This window comes from Haemaphysalis longicornis, unplaced genomic scaffold, assembly GCF_048455015.1.
Source record: "Haemaphysalis longicornis isolate Haplotype H1 unplaced genomic scaffold, Haemaphysalis longicornis Haplotype H1 scaffold_2, whole genome shotgun sequence".
Taxonomy (NCBI): Eukaryota; Metazoa; Arthropoda; class Arachnida; order Ixodida; family Ixodidae; genus Haemaphysalis; species Haemaphysalis longicornis.
In genome coordinates this window covers 36,601,383-36,623,210 of record NW_027526295.1, presented here as the reverse complement: position 1 = coordinate 36,623,210, position 21,828 = coordinate 36,601,383, and the positions used below count along the sequence as shown (strand labels likewise).

The following is a 21,828-nucleotide window of genomic DNA, read 5'->3' as shown; positions in this document are numbered from 1 at the left end:
AAATACACCAATTCTTATTCGTATTATAAACAATATGTGCCGTCACATTCTGACTCGCGGGAAGGGATGTGGCGCTGAGATGCACCTTTTTAGAGCTTTGTTACCTTCTATTCTTATTAAATAAGGCTACAACAATTCCGCTGAACGCTTTCACTCTTTCTTTCGTTCCTAGAGTTAATCAAGAGCTACAGTTACCGCCAACACTTCACGAAACTTCGCGATCTGCTTTCCAGAACATACGCCTTAGCTTTTCTGCTTTGCTTTTGCGGTGACTTTTTTTTTAAGTGGCTATCAAGTGCCTCTTTTTTCTGAAACTAAAACAAAACGCGCCAATAGCTGTCACTTTGTTCTACTGACATCATCCGAGGGCCCTGATAGCTAGAAGATGAGAAAACAAAATTTTATTGATCAAGTTTTTAACCGAACTGGAGGGTATAAAGCGTTAATTTTTGATGCGGTACTCTGTGACCCCGTATTCTTTGTACTGAATTGGAGTATTGACCATGTTCTGAAAACATTTCAGATTTAAACATAACTCGAAGTCTACGAGGCTTTCTTTGAGGGAGGCTGCTTGATGGAGCACTTACTTTGAAGAAACAGTCTTGATTTCAGACAGCCTCACGGCTGTTGGAAATAATTGAGGTCGCGGAAAATGATCCGTGGTAAACACATCTGGTCAAACTCTAGACGATTTCTGGCTCTACTTTTTGGCTTTGTTTTTCAAAGCCTATTTTAACTCATGAGGGGTGCTAGGTACATGATTAGGGCAGTTTTCCCATAGCACTAATCGTGAACACTCAACATATACATACGCAGAGAATTTTCCCAAGAACATTACTGGTGCCATTCTTCTGCATGTAAACATTGCTTAGCTCAAATGAACCCGCCAAGGTGGCTCAGTGGTGTTACGAATGGGCTAGCGCCGCAGTACTTCCCCGCATCACTCCTCGGCTGTGCGGCGAAGCCACTCGTGCGCCTTCGAAAACAGGCGCAATCATGTCGGCAACAAGTTGCGACGAAGCCTCGTCAGACGCTTCGCTCTCTGCGCATTCGGCGGCTGCCTGCGGCGGCTGAACTTCGGCGGCTGCCTGCACGGCTCGTCTCCACGCTCTTCAAGGACACAGAGGACCCGGTGATCGCAACGGAGTCCTCCTCTCTCCCCTCTCTCGGACTCAACGTGCCCGAAGCTATGAACAGCTTACGAACTCTGGAAAGAGTGTTGTGCGGGTTCCCACGTGTTGCGTTTGACCGTTGCTGCTTTTGGGTATAAATAGAAGCAGCCCAAGCGCTATTATTCATTCCTGTTAGAGCAGCGAATCGATGTTGTCGCTCTGCTCGAGTCCTGTATTGTAACCTCGCCCGTCGGGGCATTGTTCTTTGGCTTCGGCTCACCTCTCGCTATGAAGTAAACAGTTACGTTAGCCTACGGCTTCTGGACTTCTTCACGGCTGCAACAGCGGCTGGCCGCTCGCATCATACACGCTACCACTCGTATGTGGGAGGCCACGGAGTTCGGATCGGGTGCCCCCGCCCGGTCGCAACAGTGGCTAAGGCGTTGTGCTGCTGAGCACGAGGTCGCGGGTTCGATTGCCGGCCGTGGCGGCCGCTTTTCTGATGGAGGCAAAAAGCAAAAACGCCCGTGTATACGAAATTTCGGCACACGTTAAAGATTCCCAGGTGGTAAAAATTAATCCGGAGCCCTCCACTACGGCGCGCCTCAACGCCTGCGTTGCGTCGGCGTGTTAAACCCTACAATCAATGCTCAGTTCAAATGTAACTTTGCGCTCACATGAAGCAAAACTAGCTATATCTCAGCACGAGGGTGTTTGTTGAATAAAACGCAAGTTGTAATAAATGTGGGTGTATTGTTTTTTTCTGCTCCAGAGCCCCGTTATTAACTTATCTAAAGAAGCATCAATAAAAGTTAAAAATAGCGGACATAACCTCCTACTGTTGTAGCATACACTTTTCCTCTTAAATGAGCTTAAAGGCCACTGCCGGCGTGTATCTGCACGATTGAATAAAGCTATGTCTTCACATTGTTTCCACAGCGCTCAGAGAGATTGAACTGCTCATCACTGTGTTGTAGTGAAGCAGATATTTGAAAAGTACTCACAGGAGTCCTGGGGGATAAACTCGGAACGTCTCATTCACCATTTGTTCAACGTAGTTCAACTTTTTAACTGTGTTGTAATCTAGAACACCCTTGAAATAAACAGAACAAAATGTTTGAAATAAAACTTGTAGACAAATGCATATAGGCTCACACAAAAGCCCCTACCGGTAGATGCGGAATAATTAACGTCATTTTCACCTTGTTCCGTCTTGACCAAAATCATCACGTGTTTTTCTTCCTCTTGATCTATATTGTCCTTTAGATTTCTACTGCCCTCCTTTAAAGGAGCCATGAAGACAAATTACAAGTTGGGTTTATAAGAAAGACTGCTTAGTCCGATAACAATGATACCAATATCATCGCAATCTTCGAACAAATAACGGAGATATTAAAGAAAACGTGTGAAGCAGTCGCGACCCCCTAGCCAATTTCCCGCAACTTTTCTATGACGTCACGGAACCTTGTTTGTGCGATTGCTGGCCGCCTAACTGACCTGTCGCGACGACACATGACTGGACGTCTGTAATGGGGCCTCTAGGTCCATTTGACCGCATCACTTGAATGCTAACGTGCAGTTACGCACTGAAAACTATGTTTGATTGTTGGCCCGTATGACGTCATTCTTGCTCATAACACGTCACTGTGGCGCAAAATTTGAAAGTTTTAAATACTCCTGGCTTTTTTCCTTAAGAAAACATCTTTTGTGGCTGTAATGAAGCTGAGTGAGATACTGAATCCTAGTTTTTTCGAATTAAACGAAGTTGTATTTTCTCTTCATGGCTCCTTTAAAAATTATACTAAAGCCATCTATGAAAGTCGCCTCACGGTTAATAGTTCAGTTGCTATTTTGCGTTACGACATACGTCGGTCACTGGAAACGCAATTCCCAAGCACACCACGTACACGTGAACTCAGCTTTAAGATGTCCTTAAGGGATGAAGCGTAAACAGTCTAGCCAGCAACAAGTTGCTACTACTAGCATGCATTTATGGCCTTAAGTAACTAGCGTAAGAAATAGGTCCAGTTGTTAAAAACCTAGCAAAGATTGTTCAGTACGCTGCTAACCGCTGCCCAGCACAGTGTGCATCAGGGGTTTTAAAATTGATAAAAACCTTTGCCATACATCTGGACGATTCTAGTAGAAATGATCAAAAATGATCAAATCTGTTATGCCGGCAAGAGCTGGAAGGGATATTTTCTTAAAATGCACAAACATTACCAGCGAAACACAGCAGCCTCGGCTTATCGTCCTCAGTGCACTTATTTACACCATTCCTTATAGATAATTACTGAGGAATCAATGACGTGAAATATTGTGGAAAGTGTGTGATCCTGTTGTGAGTGCTCCTGCTTTTTAATGTTGAAGCCTAAGGTCCTCCTTTTTATATATATTGATAAAGATCATGTGTGCATCCCCTTTTCCCACACATAGTTTATCACGAAGTTTTTCTGAACCAACAATGAATATCCGCCGTACACCCTGTTCAAAGCAATGTATTGCAGCCATAATGTAGGACCGCGGGAGTCGTCCGACACTGTAGAGGTTACTCACCGAGTGCGATACAGTCTGCATAACCTCTTGGCGAACCTTCTCTTGAACATCGTGATGCTTTGCGAGGGCGTAAATAATATAGCCTAACGCTGTGGCCACCGAATCAAGCCTGCGAGAAGTGTTGGTTTGAAGCGTTGAAAAATAGAATATTTGAGAAATACAGAAATAGTGTCAATGATGCCAGTAAAATGGTCTACAATTATAAATATTACGTAAATAAATTCCACCAACCTGGCCATCCGGCTTAACAACAATTCTGACAAATGCCGAAAACAACTCCGAATTAATCAGAATGAAAAAACCATGCCTGTGTTCTGTTTTGATGATAATATTTCTGAGGCTACTTGTTAAGAGACTTTCAGTAGACCCAGTCTTACGTAGGTTAATGTTAGGCCCCGAGAATAATCTGTTTATTCACCCTATAAACTGTATGCAAGTTACGTTTTTCCCGCGAAAAAATACCAAACAGTTATTGTCCCTTTGTTATTCAAAAGTTTTTTATCTTACCCGCCAAGAACCACGACAGTTGCCGTAGTTGTTACTTCCTCGATTGTGAGTGCCCTAGACTTGCAAAATCCTACGTGAGAAAAGGCAATGTTGCACACTTCCAGCACGTGATAAAATAAACCATAGACATTATGTGGAGTACCTTTACGAAAATTCAGATGCATGGGCATATATGTGCACATGCGACAGTTTATAAGACTATTACGAAGTAACAAAAGGTAGAAGACGCAATCATGACTCGGTTTCTTTTGCTTGCGGTGGCGAGAATTTTCTCGGTGTAAACTTTTGGTGCCGAGATCGTCTTGCAAGTCATCATTCGCACACCATCTTCATTGAATCCGACGTTACTGCCAGTGATCATTAGCAACGAATGCCATGTTCGGCCAGTAAAAGTCGATGTGCTTGGAATTTTCGGCACATAACGTTATTATAGTCATATGTCTTATGCCTATTCCAATATTAGTGCCCATAATACTGCGTACGTTAGCCACTGCACGTAGTAACCACTTTGCGCTGGAAAATAGATTTTGGTTTTTGTGAAAGTAAGAAACTGGACGAAGTTTATTCAGAATAGGAGAGAGCTGTACAGAAGCCACCGTGAGGGTTTCACAGAACGAGCGAGCTTTTAAGGGGCTACAGAAGGCTTCCAACGTGGTAATGGTGAAAGCGAGAGCGCCTCCGTGTAGGCCGAGCCGATTGCATGCAAGCCTTTTCCACACCCGTCATCCTCTTAATGCACCAGTCCGCTGGCGAGTTTGCCTGTCTTGCGCCGTATCGGGAGTCCACTGTCTCAGTATCAATGCGTGGTGCGTGGAGGGCTATTAAAATTACAGTTGGCTTCATAAACTTTCACTGTTGCCAAAAACTTGTAACTGTAACAAACGGAAAAAAAGCATTCGGATAAATAGGGAAATGCTCCTCCTTCCCCTGTCAACCTTCCTGCCCCACGTGCCGCCGAGTTCACTTATATCGCGCATCGTTGTTTCCACGTTACCTTTCGTATGGCGCTTTTCGTGTTCCTGGTAAACAGGACTAAAAAAAGGAACTGAACTGCAATACCCAGGAAATTAAGATTTAAACAATCACATTGCATTGCTATGCATACGCCGCCAACTAAAATATTTCACGGCGAATTTAATGCCTCAACTTTTGCATTTACGAAGAACAGTATTTCGGTTCATCCGATCTCGACACCAGGCACACTAACTGGATGAGTGGAGCTATTCAGCATGCTTAGACGCGTGTAAGCAGACTAAGCGTGGTGAGGTTTCATTGACCGGAATGATGTCGAAGCAGTGACGGCGATCACCAGGGTACCGCTTATGCAGAAGCGACAAGTGGCTGTTCGGGAAGAGAGCGGTATTCAAACAAACTGCGAGGAATGAACATTGCAGCAGCTATAGTTTGATACTGCTACAATAACGCGACGTTCCTAAGAGCACAGTAAATATTCTGGGGTTAATACCGTAACAGCGAAAGCAGGTTGTGCAGTCATTCCATGTTCTTTTATCTTTACTGAGGTAGCTGGAATAGATATCTGCGCCCTCCAGTGTTGTGACAGTCGTCTCGTCATGTCCACGGGAGAACGAAGCAAATTCCTATGTAGTTTTCGTATTACTAGTGCAGGACTAATTATTAGGAAGAAAAGGTTGCAGTTGCTTAAAGGGACCCTGCAACACTCTTTGAGCAGTGAAAGTAAACCTGCGCGCCGTTTAGACTACACTGCCAGGAATACCTGAGCCAAATATTACACGTGCACGTGAAGCGGTGAGCGCGCAAATCGCTGTGAAAGACGCGGAAAAACCAACCACGCTCCCTTCAATTTTCCGCATTATGCGCCGCTGGCATGGCCTAAGCGACGTCATTGAGGCCATGGCTGCCTATTGGCTCTCGCTGGTGAGCTTCGCTGCTTATTTCTCGCTTGAAATTTTTTTTACGCTTTTTAAACTCTTTTAAACTTTTTTAGGCATACTTTTTAAACATGCACCATTCAGCCCACTTGCTGCCAGTTCTAAGAATATTTCTCGCATTTCCTGTGGCGATCCGCCAGTGTGGGCGCTGTGTACCCACCTCTTCTATGCCTGAGCCTGTACGCCCAGTTTTGACTTTTTTTGTTTGTTTTGAGTGCGCGTGGAGTTTGAGTAACGAACTTGATACTCCCCTTTCAGCCAGATCACATGACATTAAACGTTTATTGCTTATAAAACGCCCTACCAACCTGAGCTCGCGCTTGCGAGCAGGCAGGCGTGCCTGCTATTTTGTGGCACCAAACCAGAAATAGGCCCCACACGTTTCAGAGAAAAGGGGAAAATTCCCCGGTCTGTCATATATCGAAGGCCGCCGGTAGAGACGCCGCGAGCGCCCCCCCCCCTCCCCTCCCTCTCTGGGAGAGAGCGCGCAGTTTTCGTCGCGTTGTCCGTGGTCGAGTTGAGAGGGAAAAATGATAGTGAACGGATTTTCATAATTCTTGCGGGAGGAGATTGCTGGGACAATAGACATTACCTGAAAATACATTCTGAGTAGTCGATGGTAAGTGTGGTAGGCTCCCTTTAACGATTACTTAATTCGGAGAAACGGTTCGTCGCCAGCTGTGGTAGGAATGCCAGTGCTGTCACTTCGTTGACCACAGACAGTGCGAGTTAATGTGCCCGTGGCGAGTTTCTTCTGGCCTTGCTCATATTTGGGACTCGGGCGACATTGCGCGCAATGTGGCGGCTATAACCTGCTAAAAAGCGCCTCTACTTACGAAAATTCGCATAATCTGAAGCAAATTTTTTGAAGACAAGCTGAAAAGCATAACAAAATGGTACTCACTCGTAATAAACAAATGAAAGGTGTCCTCGGCATTCGATAACTTGGGATTCAACAAAAACTTCTTTTAATACATCTTGCACTGTGACTAATGGTAACCTCGCTGTTTTGGCAGTCATTATCATGTGATTCAATTTCTGGTGCCTGGCGTATTGCTGCAGTGTCCCATTTTTCAAATCAGAAAATCCCACATTACCGTTAAACGACCGGCCCACTTCATTAAATAATTTGATCAGTACACAATCAGAACACATCATGCACTATCAAATCCTCCAATACCTTGAGGAACACAACATTGTTTACAAATATCAGCGCAGTTTTCGCAGGGTTTACCCATGTGACACACAGCTTGCTGGTTTTACTCATGACTTACTTTAACCTCTTGACGCTGGTAATCAGGTTGACGCCATTTTCTCAGATTTATTGAAATCTTTCGACCGTGCTTCTCACCGCCGGCTTATACGCAAGCTAAGACGTCCTCACAACTAACTTTCTTGCATGTATAACAGGTTTTCCATCCCCACCAATTCAGTTTATATGTTAACAGCTCAAATTTGTCTTTTGTGCAGGTTGCGTCAGGGGGATGGTGCTCTTGGCCTTAGATGCCCTTGCGCCAAAAAACCCCAGCAACGAAGTACGTCAGGGGTGCCCCAGGGCAGTGTGCTTGGCGCGGTGCTCTTTAGAGTTTATATGAATAACTTCCTGAACAGACTAACATCTTGACTAAGGCTCTGTGCCGATGATTGCGTAATGTATCGTAACATTTCAATTGTCACTGGCCTACAAGCTCTTCAGATTGATCTTGACAAAAAACACGGTGTTCTGACTTTTTAATCACTCTTCAACTTCCTCAAACAAAGTGCATGTCCTGAACCCGTTCCTCATCTAGAATTTCAACACGTATTTTCTTAACAGCGCTAAAGCGGAACTAGTTCCTACTTACAAGTACCTTGGAGTGTATTTTCAATCGAATTTAACATGGCATAATCAAAGTATTCAGAGGCTTGCATTTGAAAATCTTACACGAGGCAACCTAACCTAAATAGGCACTTTCAAAGATTAGAAAACTTGCATACATCACTTTTATCCGGCCTAAAATTGAATATACATCTGCCTTCAGGGATTCAAGTCAACAATACATTTACGCGATATTGAGTCCCTGCAAAAACACTGCTGTTGTTTTATTTTTTCTGACTATTCACTGTACGCAAGCGCCACAGACATAAAATAAAAAAATCATGCCGAAATGGTTTCGTTATTACATCGGCGCCAACATGCTTGCCTGGAACTTTTTCGTAAATTGTTTCACCATGAGAGCCTACGCGAAAATTTTTTTTCAATCCCCCACTGTTCCATTTCCACGGGGCGATCATTCTTGCAACGGACAATAATGGAATGGAATGATCTACCACAGCACATTGCCGCAGAAGTTAACAGAACAATGTTTCAATGCCGGTTAATTACTAAAATGAGTTGTGTTTTTCTGCGTACATGTTTGCCTTTTACGAACAGCTCTTATTGCTTTTGTTTCTACATTTGTAATTTCGGATTTTGTTAGCACCCATTCATGTTTTCGTTGTTTAATGGGAGCGCATGCTCCCCTTATATAATTTCCTCCTACTGAAGGCTTATAGGGGCACCTGAGTAAGTGAAAAAAATTGGTCGCCATCCCGCCTTGCGAAGGTGTATATCCAACAAAACTTCTGTAAAAAACTACAAATGGTGATGGGGGAGGGTATGAAATGTTCGTCGTTGTGTCGGCGGGCTTGTCGCTTGTGCTCAGATAGCGTCCCTAAATCAGGGTACAGAGTATCGGAACTCATCTCTACTATTGTCCCGTGCCGTCGACATGATCATCAGTCAGTTCGCATTACGTGACATTTATTTACACTGCGCAGGCTCATGGGCGCCGCATTTTGTTATTTATGGGTTTTAGTCAGTACACTCTGGTAGGCTTAGCTTGTCTTCCCTGCTCTGCCGTTACGCGTGACTGACGTAGTTTCGAATGAAAGATGAGGCGTGTAACAGAATTTTTGCAGCAGAACAGCGTTCGGTAGTTTTAACAAAAGATCCGGTGTAAGTTACCGGCGAAGCCGTAGCTGCGGCAATATCGCAACACTAATGAAAGACAAAATGGCCGCCGTTGCTGACTTTCATGCCTAAGTGGCAGTACTCTAATACCTTATCAGTTGACACTACGCTCGGCTTCTCTGGCGGCAAATTCTGGATGCTGCCTAGCCAGACGCACGCACTCAGCGTCTTGGGCTAGAACGGCTCGATTTAGTGACACTAGTACTGCCTAGCCTTCAAAGATAATCTGCAAGCATCATCTTTACCGGGAACACATGATGGGGGTCCCATTTTTCTCAGCTGCCTTAGCATCCACAATGCGGTTTCGATGATTGTTTTGTGGTTTCTTTAAAGGGATTTGGAGCTTTATGCTCTGCGCCTGATTAGCGTGACGCATGCGCTCGCCGTGTTAGGCGTTAGCTGAGGCGGCGTGACGCGAGATATGGCAGTTCGATTGGTTATTTTTTATTGTTTTAGGGCCGTGATGTTGATTTCTCTAGATAACTGTGTGGTTATAAAGCGAGCTGTGAGGTTTTGGACTGATTGTAGTTCGTTAGCAAGATATGCCTGGGATGGATTCCAAATGGACCATGCGTATTCGAGCTTTGGGCGTACATATGTTAGGTATGCTAGTTTTTTTTAATTTAGGAGATGCAGATTTTAGATTACGGCGCAGGTATCCAAGTGTGCGGAGAGCGTCTGAGCAGATGGATTGCACGTGCGCGGCGCAAATGAAAGAGATGGGTACATGTGCACTCCGAGATACTTGTATGACGTAGCCGTGACGAAAAGAAGCGAATTGATAAAGGTAAATAAATTGATAAAGTTAAATAAAGCGAATTGAGTTTGCAAGGATTTGGCCTTGCAAACCCTATCCTTGCGCTAAGTTTCTTTTTGCATATTTGTCAGGAAAAATACGCCAATCATTCGAGCTCTACTTATTTCCCAGCTGCCGAGAATTTTTTAAGGAACTCAAAATACAGTGCGTCTATTCCGTTCGGATAAAACATCACGTTTTCCAGCCCCCAACCGTGAGCGCCACATGTTGCTGTACTTACGAGCTCGTATTTCATTACAATTTTCCATCAAGGATGCCTCTGCTAAATAGAAGGTTTGAGTATCAAAGGGATGACAAAGAATGACAGGTACAATTTGGGTGGACGGAGTGCCCATATGTATACTCTTCCCCGCATCATCGACGGTTGAACAAAACGTCCGCTGTGAAGCTACACTATCCAAGGGTCTAATTAACGCATTTACCTAACAGGTGTAACAAGGCGTGCAGGGCTTGAGATGGCATAGTGCACTAATACGCTATATGCATACTATCAATAAGGCGCGCTGACCTTGTTTGGCACTTCACGAAAGCCACGTTTAATCACAGCCTGTCTTCGTTTTCGCTTCTTAGTATCACTACCACAATATCAGGTCTACGTTTTCATTCGCCTAATTTCAGTTGTTGCCATTCCAGTGCACTTCCCCCGCTACTGAAGCCGTATTTCAATGTTGCCTGGATAATGTTTCACGACAGCTAACCCGGGTATTAGGTTTATGACGCTCATAAAACAATTTTACTTTTGGTCCTGAAGCAGAACTCACATGCAGGAGGGGGTACACGGATAAAGAATGCCACAGCACTTTACATACTAAAAGCTGCCGGTGCGCGCGTCGTTGCAACAAAAAGCCGTGTTGTGACTTACCGATTGGCCGTTGTGTGTCCTCTTCCACTGATGAGCCGTCAACGTATTCAGCATCGATAAGGTTTTGCAATATGTCCGGCCTCCTAAGCTGTAGCAAAAAATGATTATTCGCATAAAATGTCCACGCGCAACAATGGCCCATCGTGACATGTAAGCTCGGTGAAGGTGCGGTTCCCACTACGGTAACGAGTGTTGAACAAAGGAAAAATTGGCTCTAATTCACGCTGTGAAGGTGGTTGGAATGCAAAGATTTAAACGACACCCACAGCAATTGCCAATGTGACGTCACTTAAATTCACACACGTGGCTCTACAAAGAGCGAAACCAGGGATTCTGCCACCCAATACGTACAATTCGCGAGGGCGGCGTCCCGAATGCAGAATCGTGGGCCCCGGCCGGGCTGGAGCGGCAGATGCCGCCGCTGTAGCCCGGACGTGCGTCGGAAGATAGAAAACGACGAGGAGCGTCATTCGAAAGGTGAGACATCGGAACCTAGCCATCCTGACGTGCTAGCTCGAGGCTACATCAGCGCACGACACAAGCGCGGACACCGAGACAATTCGGCATTTGAGTGGCGAAGGTGTTCTAGCTGAGCATTGTTGGTCACATAGTAAAGTGTCACTGTCATTGTTTCATTCCGCATTTGCGGTGGTAGTAGGCGTCGTCATATGCGCCGAGCAGGTCGTTGTCTTCTTCGCGGCGAGTGGTGGATGCAGAGTTATACTCAGCATCGTAGACTTCCACCAGCTAAACTAGGAAAGCTTGCAGTAAGTCGCGCAAGGCTTGAACGATAGCGAAGCTGCAGGATTTCTTGATATGTTAGTACTAAAGGAAACATCAACGCGCATTTTTACAGCTTTGAAATTGTTTATATACATGTTCGGTCGTTGCTTTCTACTGTGCTAGTACTAGTCATCGTGATATGCATCAATATCGTCAAGTTCCTCTTGCCAAGTATTACATGCGCGGTAGCGCTTGAGGACAGCGCTGGAATTTTTTTACTAAACCTACTGCGCGAGCCGGGGATTCGGCGGTCGTCGCGAGGTACGCGCTCACGAGCGCTCGGCATTTCCTCGCTCCTCGTGGTTTCTGGAAATTATTTTGCCAAAGCCACTGCGTGTGCCGGGAACGCTCGGCGGTCGCCGCGACGCACGGGCTCACAAGCGGTTCGCATTTTCTTGGTATTTTATCCTGCAAGAGCGAACTTACCGGTTGTACAACAGTTGCGCGGTTTAAAGTAGCGGGCCAGTCCAACGAAAGATTGACCATGTCTGCTCCTCTGCGGCACAACAAGCGAGAAGTATACCCTGCGCACACGTGCTTTGGAAACACGACCCGCTTCGCCACCAAGCTCCAATGACGTTTATACGCAAGGGGATGAAAGGTAGTTATGAAGTCTGCTTGACCTGTGTAGAAGTGTAGCAAAACGACGTCATAAAGTGTCCTGCTTCTACACTAATATCTTCTTTTTTCATTTTTGTTGTGTTGGTAGGGCGGTCTTTCCATTTTAAGGCAAACTGTTTGAATATTTCACTTTTCCTCGCTTTGAAATTTGCATTATATGAAAAAAAAAAATTCAGAGGTTCACAGCTGGGGTCACATCGCTCACTCCATTGTTGCTCGTTTCGCTACCCTGCAACCTTTTTTTGCGATAACACCATCCTCCAGCTACTTGCTGGCGGCCTATGAAAGAAAGCAGTGTTTCCGTCATTCACGAAGCCTCCTTTACCCGAACACAATCATCTTTACGAATGTACACACACACACAAGAATGTCCACAAGAAAACTTAAGCACAAGACAGAAACCTAAGCGGGATGTGCACAAGAGTGTTTAGGTATGTTGATGATTTTCTGGATTTTGCGGAACCTTGGCATCTCGTCTGCAGGGTACCTGACGTAATGAAAATCTTTAAGGAGTGCGGCTTAAGCATCAAATTTATGTTCGAGCTCCCAAAAGAAGAGCAGATTTAGTTCTTGGATCTGAAGATGTGTATTGAAAGAAGACATATTTGTTCGGAGTATAGCCCTAGGTCCAGAAAGCCGGTGCTCAATTTCAATTCAGGGCATTCCAAGATTGTTAAAACTGGCGTAGCTCTGTCTTCCTTACGCTGCGTTTTCGCCAAATCATGAGTCAATCGGTATGCCAACAGCTTTCTGAACAAGTAGCCAGGCTTACGTCGGTCGGGTACAGCAAGGATGTGATGCGTCTTGGTTTTTACACAGTAAAAATATGGGTGAAATCTGGTTCCGTAGCGGGTAGAGATACAGAGTCAAAGAAAATAGACTTCCCGGTCATGCCACATGTGCACGTGTTGTCCGATGGCTTCAAAAATGTAGCAGGCCGTTATGCTGTAAACGTCCTTTTCTCGGCGCCCGAAAAAATTGGAAAGATATGTAGTGCGGTAGATAGGAGGTTGGCAGGTATAGCTACACGTGGAAGCTGTGGAGTAAAACATGTGTCGAGTTTTGTGCCTTGTAGTGTTGGTGTGGTGTACGTGATTCCTTTTATCTGCGGTCAAGCTTATATCGGCCAAACGGGCCGATGCCTTAAGTTTCGACTAATGGAGCATGGACGTCCTTTGAAGGGTGATGACGATTCACAACACTGCAAATGTAGAGGTTGTTTCCCTGTTTTTAAGAACACAAACGTAGTAGCCAAAAATAAAAACCAGCATGTCCGAGATGTAATGTAGGCCTTCCATATTAGAAGTAACGAGGGAAAGTGCGTTAGTGCTCCCTCTGTGTCATTACTTGACAAAGAATTTCAATCTCTTATCCGCTAGCAGATTGTGTAATTTCTTGGATGCCCAACTTCGCCCCACTGTTTAAAGATCAATTGCGAGTCAGCGCTGTGCGTCGTCCACTCTTCTTTTTGTCCCTGTGTTTCTTGCGCTGTTTTCAACATGAATATTAATCTACACCAACTAGCCCAACTTGCCATCTTACTTTACAAAAGGGCTACCCGAGCCGGCAAATGTCCGAGACAGAAGACGTGCGCTAGCAGAAATCCGATTACATAGAGAAACTGAGGCACGAGAGCTGTCGAGGTGCGGGGGAGGGTCCCAAGGGTGTGGCGGCGGCGCTCCACGCTGCATTACAGAAAATAAGAGGAGGAGAGGGCGCAGCGCTCGCGGAGCAGTAACGCAACGGAGGGGTAGAAAGGGTGGCGTAGAAGGCGACATTAAAGAGGACGTTGCTGGACGGACTTGCGCAGCAGTATTGTGTACTCCTTTGCACTCCGGCCCAGGAAGCAGAGTTTCGTTTCCTGGTTGTGTGCACTCCGATGAAACGGAAACTGCTTGGCACAGTAATTGGTCAACTATTCTTTAACATCCGGTTTCTCGTAACCCTAGCCATTGCAATGAGAGTGGTTTCAAAGAGGATACATACTGAAGGGTCCTTCTTCCTCATGAGGACAATTTTTTCCGTGTGCAGAGTCATGTTGGCGAATGTGAACTCTCCGAATGCAAAACATAACCAGTAAAAAGGCCGCATCAAATGTCGCAGTGTCGTCGTGCTTTCTGTAAAAAAATTAATCGGGCGCACGTTGTGCAGTTGCTGGCGCCCACATAACAGAAAAAAATGTAAAGAAGTTGGCACTAAATTGGCAAAAATTGTTTCAGCGATCGGATAAAATACGGCACTTTTGTCTAATTATCTCGTCCGTGCTGGGATCATAAAAAAAAAGCAAGACAGGCACACAACAGGGGCCAAATATTCCGTTAACGCTACGCTTGCGTTAGTAACTGCAAATTTTTTGGAGATCCTCTGTTTGTTCTAGTGTAAACAGTAAAAATTAAACTAGACAGATCTATGGCTTTTCGGTTGCTTTCTTACCAATCACTATAATTATTATCCTGAAAGAATTTTCCCAGATGTCATATGTAGTGCTCTTGCGTAGAAAGATTTACTAAAATATACAAGTCGAAATGGAGATTTATGAAGGCTGGTCTGCTGAAATGTAAAGTTGTGGGACTTATTTGTTCAGTAAATGTAATTTCTCTTACCCTTCTTCCTTCATTTCCACTCACCTGTAGCACCCTTTCCTCTACTTCTGTCACAGTACTGCGAAGAGATTTTTCATCCATTTGACATGCAGTGAAGTCGACGCGAACAAAACCTACGCAGCTCTCTATATCTCAGGAACTTCACAGTTTGAGAAAACATTTTTGCTGGTGCCGAACAGGGTGCAGTTTTTCCTCGTAGATGGGCAACGCTGCTGGCACCTTAACAACTTCAAGAAGCGAATATATGCAAGAAAGTTTCCGAACATGTTCAGGTTTCATTGGTTCATATGCATAAGAAGGCTTTTACATAAATGTAATCGAGGGTAATCAAAATTAAGTCGACAAATTTTTTTTTTTAATCCAGCGCTTAGATTTACGAGAATACCGCCTCTACAGTGACGTTTTGCGCCCAGATGGACAGAGAATAAGGTGATAATTATTGATGTCGGTGGCTTAATTATCTAAAATTGAAGAATTAACTTTTTTAGCGGCTTCAGTAAGCAGTCATGTTTGTATAAAAAAGTTCGGCGCAATCGTGTTTCGACGCGGCTTCACTATGCAGAACAGTTCTAGCGCATCCGTACTACGAGAACTGCAAATTTTAATTGCCGTTCGCATGATTACGCACGCTGGACACTGAAGACCGGCGCAAAGCTCGTGTCTTTTGTTGTGTTTTGGAAGCGTTTCGGAGTACTGCAGATTGCGATAATGCCAGCCGAGACTGAAAGGGGGCAAGTTTTAAGTTTTTCAAACGCCTCAACCCCGTTGTCAAACTAAACACCGTGCAAAGCAGACACGTCACAAACGGAACGAGCATTGTATCGGTCCTCACTGTCTTGCATGCGTAATCATGCGAACGGCAATTGCACCAGTGTGGTACACGGTCCCCTAAAATCGGAACGAAAGCTCGTTCCTCCTTCCTTAACATTTTTGAAACGAGTTCCTGCTACAAGTTCCTATATTGAGAAAAGAACGCGTTCCAGTTGCACTTCGGACATTGTAACGTGTGGTTACATTAACTTTAAATTTGACTTTTAAAATTACAATCTGGTGTCGGGTAATCCTAGGGCGGAATGAAGTGAGCAATTCAACAGTCACACCGAACTGCGTATATTGTACGCAGGCAGCAGATTACCTACAGATAAGATGAATTCATAGAAACGCTCCTAGACAAATTTTTTAAGGGAGCAGTGGACATAATCCGGACATGTTTAACTGCAAATGTGATGCTCGTCTATTACAAGTGCAACACATGTGCTTTCCGCTTGGGTCTTCAAATGCGCAGTCAGGATACTGCACTTCAGATGTGCAAAAAAAAAGTTACTCACCACCTGCACAAACATAAATGTCTTGCACAAGAAACCGCATCGAAAGGAACAATACATAAACGTTTAATGAATGCTGATTCAATATTACAGTATGAGTGAAAAAAGAATCTTCAGAATACATATTCACAACTTAGTAGAGCACTTTGTCTGTACTAAGCCCGCGTTGCATCTCGATGTTGGTGTCGGTATACGGACGATTCGTCGAAAGACAATTCGTAATAGGGCAATTTGTAGCAGGGCAATCGGTCGCGTAGGGCAGTTCGTCATAGGGCTACTCGTCGCTTGGGCATCTAGTCGCTCAGAAAAAAACTTTTTTGTTACATTTCCAGGCTTACAGCCTAACGGAATTCGGGAGAGAGGGGCATGGTACGTGCTTGCAGAAAAGATAAAGCTCAGAAGCCTTCCCAGAAAAGTCCAATTCACCCTGAAGCTGGCAGTGCACCGGAGGCTGCTCGTTCGCCGGACCAATATTATCATTCAAGGCCGAAAGTTGAATGAAGCTTCCAGAACGAACTATCAAGACTTACGCGATAAAGTTCACCAGCGAAATACTATAAAATAACTGGTCTAAGCGCTCGTTTTCAGGAGCACACGGCAAGCGGGATCACTGCTACAAGGGTGTCGCGGAAGCAGCAAACCTACAACAAGCGCCTTCAAAGAATTCTTCAACGCTTCGATGGAACAGACAACATCGGTTTCCGCTTACAGCATTACGTTGTAAGCGGAAAGTTATATACAGAGTTGCGGACGCAAATAGAACTCTTCGTGATCTGACACCAGTTTATTGCGGGGTACAAGTTCCCGCCAATAAACGTTATTTCTACCAAAATGTTGTATCGCCCATCACTGTGTGACAATCTTCTCGATAACAGCTAGATATCTCTTCTTGATTCGGGATATAGGAATAAGGGTACCTCGTGATGTATTTGCGTCGCAGCGTGATGTATATAGTTTGAATAATTGTTCATGTTTTAATGTACGACGCGGTCATTTTGTGCACGCGCGAAGAATTTGATTTTATTAAATTGTTTTTACTAAATAAAAATCCCTTGTTAGCCTGCACTGTGTCCTATTTTGTGCATGCCTAGGTCTTTGTTGTTTCGCGTAGTCACAGAATGAATCACTACAGCACTCCCAAACACACAAGAAACTTCTAATAGGGTGACGAATTGTCATCTTGACGAATTGCCCTATTACGAATTGCCCTATGCGACAAATCGCCCTACTACGAGTTGACCTGCTACGAATTGCCTTTCGACGAAATGTCCTACAGCCGCCGGTGTCGAACAGACCAATTAGTTTTTTCGTCAACACCTCAATATTGAAGAGCCGTACCACCAAAGCTCTTGAGAGCACTACCGTGTTATACTGGAGGATAAGTTGGCTCGTTCAGTCAGGCTTAGCGCGCTTGCCATGGACAGTGGTTGTGTTGTGTATATTATTTTGACGCCCGCTGAAACACTATGTGTGGTCGTGCGCATAGCTTTGAACGTACTGTATTTCTTCTTAAATAATGGCCCGCACGAGCATCTGAAGCAGAGGGTCAATAACAGAGCTTCAGAGTGTTACTCTGCGGGATTGAGAGTTTATGGTGGCCTTTTTTCCGCAGCCTTGTCTGCTGTAACTTTATGCTACATTTTTAAGTGTGGCCTCCGGCTTGTCGTTGTCGGAACGGAGGAACTCTGCGCACGGCAGCAGCCACCAGCTTACGGTTACCAACTCTTCAATAAAGCAAGTCGTGAAGGGGGAGATGGGAGAGGTAGCTTACGCTAACATAGGGAGGCAACGACATCAGTTTTCTTTATGGTGGTATCTTCCAGAGAAATTTATTGTTTCGTTATGGTTGCGGCCTCTTCAAGTGGTACTTCATTGGCTACATGCTGTTCGCAACAACTGCTCTCGCTGGAGAATGTACTCGTAAATGTTGTCGCACTTCACGTGGAAGTACAGCCTTACCTGAAGCTCTGTCTGATCAAGTTACCGCTAACTTTGTTCCGGAGCGTGACGCGGCTTGTTGAGCGTGCTTTGAATCAAAAAGCAGTTCCTAACCGGGCGGTCCGAAACAAATCCGGGATTTATAGCTGTCCTTAAAGGGATGGGGCGGCAATCAGAAGGTTGTATAAAAATCGGCACAGTTCCGCAAAATCCGGGATAGTTGGTAAGCCTACGTAAGAATACACAACTCGGCTCTTCATCGGTGCCCGGCTGAGTCACTGGTCGGAACCGGTCCGTAACAATACACCACAGTCGTCGCACTGCTATGATGAGTGCAAGAAAAGGTGGCGCAATAATTCCCAGCAAAAATTGAAAACCAATCGTCAAACAAACGTGGCAGTGGACACATCACGGAACTGATGGTCCGCTTGGTCTGTGAGAAAGTTTACGGCGGCGTGTTCGAGCGCCATGGCCGTGCCGTAGGGCGGTTGAACGTCCGAGGTGAGATTCGGTTTGCAGCTCCCATGGGTGGTTGTTGCTCCGCATCAGATCAGATAGCTCTCGGTTCGCTTTGGGTGGCAGCGGCAATATTTCAAGAATCTGAAGATAAGAACTTGACGCCTTGTTTTTACACGCGGTGAACGCAACACCGGCGGCCCCGATGTCCATTGACAGACAGCAGAGAAGTATCATACGGCCCCTTCGGCTGGCACGGCTGCCTGTACTGTAGATAACACGTAGGCAATAAACATGCTACAGGGCCGTCTTCTCATTCTAGGCTTTCGCGTTCCACCGTTATGCACAAAAGAAGAGGTCGAGGCAGAGGACGAATCAAAGGGCAGACGAAGCACCTGTCTCATTCATATCTGCAGCCGACGTGGCGACAATGACATGCGCACCCCGTGCAGCCTTCCCGACGGGCTGCGGCCCCACTGCGTTATTATTCGTAGGTCTTTGAGTTCGGGGAAGCACGTTCTACGGAAGGATGGGCAAATTGGGTAGCGCAAAAAGAGATAAACACAGTAGCGGTCGCCCTGTGGCTTTTATGCTAGAATCAGTGCCCTAGAGCCTTGACATAAAAAACAGCCAAATCCTAGCGATGGAACATTTCCAGAAGCAACGCCGTCCCCTCTGCCGTAACTCCGTAAACGTAACGAGTTGCCGTTACAGTTCCGCCCACTCTTAATGGAACGGTAGCGTTCCTCCGTTCCTCCCAAAAGGAACTGCAGGTTTTCCCGCTCCATTTATCCTATCGCCATACCATTTAATCCAAGCGCTATCCAATTTATTCTAAGTGTCATCTAATTTAATCCAAACGCCATCGAAGCTATTCCCAGTGCAAACCAATTTAATCCAAGTGGCAACCAATTTAATAGAAATGCCAACCAATTCAATTCAGCTGTCTGAAGGTTGTTTGGGGGTGTTTTGTGCGAAATTAGGCGCAGCTCTGCGGGCTTTGATGCGCGTGGTGAGATGAAAACGTGGTGTTCTTTGCTGCCTTACATGCAAAATATATGCACGCAGCTTAATGGACATTTACTAACACCCGCAAAACAGGATGGCGGTCTCGTTTGATCCGTTGGTGGCGTGTGGTGATCGTCTGCGAGATCATCAGAAGTATCTTCTGCTCGCGTATTGTTACCCCAGCAGAGCTCCCAGTGTATTTTTACGCGAGCAGACGACACTTCTGTCGCCAGGAGGCGATATTTCTGACGATATCGCAGACGATATTATAATTCGGAAATAATGCTTAACGCTGCGGAAAAGCATCCATTAATTAAAAATCAGAATGCAGTGGGCATTGTAGTAATTCGTTTTTATCAGAGGAGTTTCTGAATGCATTGTTACGCAAAGAGCAGAAGATACTTCAAATAAATTATCGGCGGCGCTCTTAGTAGACGGTCAGATAACAGCAACGGTCTGCGCGTGTTAGTAGAAGTGTATTAGGCTGTTCGCACACAATGGATCAAGAAACACCACGTTTTTACCACAACACGCACGTCAAAGCACGCAAAGCTGCGCCTAATTCCTCACAAAACACCTCTCAACAACCTTCCGGCAGCTGGATTAAATTGGTTGGCCATGGGATTAAATTCGCTGGCACCTGGATTGTAGATGGCGTTGGAATTAAATCAGATGGCACTTGGAATAAATTGGCTGGCGCTTGGATTAAATTGTATGGCGATTGGACCAAATTGAGCGGGAAAACCTGTAACTACAGGAACGCCGTTCCGCACAACACTGAGTACTTCGCAGTTCGATATCTCTGAGTACGGTTGCGCTAGAAGAATTTTACGAAGTGAAACTGCGTCAAAACACGATTGCCTGTTAATTTCAATACAAACTTGCCTGCTTTCTGGGCCACTAAAAAGTTAAATATTCAATTTTAGTGAATTTGCAACCGACATCAATAATTACCACCTAATTCTATTTCCCTCCTTGCGCATAACTTCACTGTAGAGGTGGTCTTCACGTAAATTAAGCGCCTAATGTAAAAAAAAATCCGTCAACTTAACTTTAATCACCCTGCATATTATAGCGTCGCGCTAAAGGTCCGGTATTGCAGAAAAACTGGTGTCGCCCCCTTACAAAAATGGATTTTGAGTTTCAATTCTTTTCCTGTTGAGTTTTAATTGAATCAACAGAAACTTAATTCAAACTCAATTGGCTATTGAGATGTGTCAGTAGAAACTCAAAAGGATTTGTATTGAGAAAACGCAATACAAAAGCAATTGACACCAGTCTATTGAAACTCTTTGGAGAACCAATTGACAAAACTCATCAGGCTGAAACATACACTTTGAAGGGCTATTTTTTTCAGCGCTGCCCACTGTGTCTGCTGAATTAAGACTACTAGGTTACTTTTATGTTTTTTTATTATACATTGACATTTCTATTGAGTGCAGTCAATAAAAAGTCAACAAGGTTTCAATGGACAAAACTCAACAGAATATCAAATGACTTCGTTTAATTGAAACTCAATAGAGTTTCTACTGACAAAAATCAAGTAAAATTGAGAGTCGAGCTAGTTGGTGCTACGTTGTTTAAATATATACCAGTGTCCTTCTTTTTTGTCCATGTTTTATGGTTCGAGCTTAATTTTCAAAGCTGATAAAACTCCTTAGGCCAGTAGCCTTTACCAGCAGCATCTTCGATTGATTGATTGATTGTAGGGTTTAACGCGCCGACGCAACGCAGACGATGAGGCGCGCCGTAGTGGAGGGCTCCGGATTAATTTTGACCACCTGGGGATCTTTAACGTGCGCCGAAATCTCGCACACACGGGCGTTTTTGCTTTTCGCCTCCATCAGAAAAGCGGCCGCCGCGGCCGGGAATAGAACCCGCGACCTCGTGCTCAGCAGCGCAACGCCTGGCAGCATCTTCGCCCAAATAATAATTATACCTGCTAAGTGGGGAAATCAATTATATTGGACAATTTTTGACTGCATTTCCTCAAATACTGCCGCAACATGCTTTGCACAAAACAATGGAAATAAACATTGACAAAACTCTAGTGACTCATCTCTTCTGGCACGTGACTCCCGCGGAATCGTTTCCTTGCTATAGCAGCGCATTTTCTTCTTTATACCTTAGCACGCATTGACATAATAAGTGAGCAATCTCCACTACTGCTGCTAAGCTTCCGCTTAGGGGCAGTGGACATATTCGAAGTCAGTCTTCAGGGAAAGTTGGAGCGGAATCATGAAGCATGCATATCTCGCCGGGAAAAAACGGAAAGGCGGGGGGGGGGGAGGGGGGGGGGGAGGCTACACATCTCGGGTCCCAGTTCTGGGGACAAAAC

General features: G+C 45.0%; 1 pseudogene across 1 annotated transcript in view; it reads right to left on the bottom strand.

Annotated features, from left to right (window-relative positions):
• Positions 1–21,828, bottom strand: part of LOC144168833 (cytochrome P450 3A14-like) — a 65,137-nt pseudogene that overhangs the window by 9,814 nt on the left and 33,495 nt on the right. The window contains exons 7-11 of the transcript XR_013322253.1: positions 14,147–14,277; positions 10,757–10,844; positions 4,176–4,245; positions 3,669–3,777; positions 2,117–2,205 (exon numbers count right to left, since the gene is read on the bottom strand). The product of XR_013322253.1 is annotated as a cytochrome P450 3A14-like (transcript). The remainder of the gene's footprint in view (positions 1–2,116; positions 2,206–3,668; positions 3,778–4,175; positions 4,246–10,756; positions 10,845–14,146; positions 14,278–21,828) is intronic.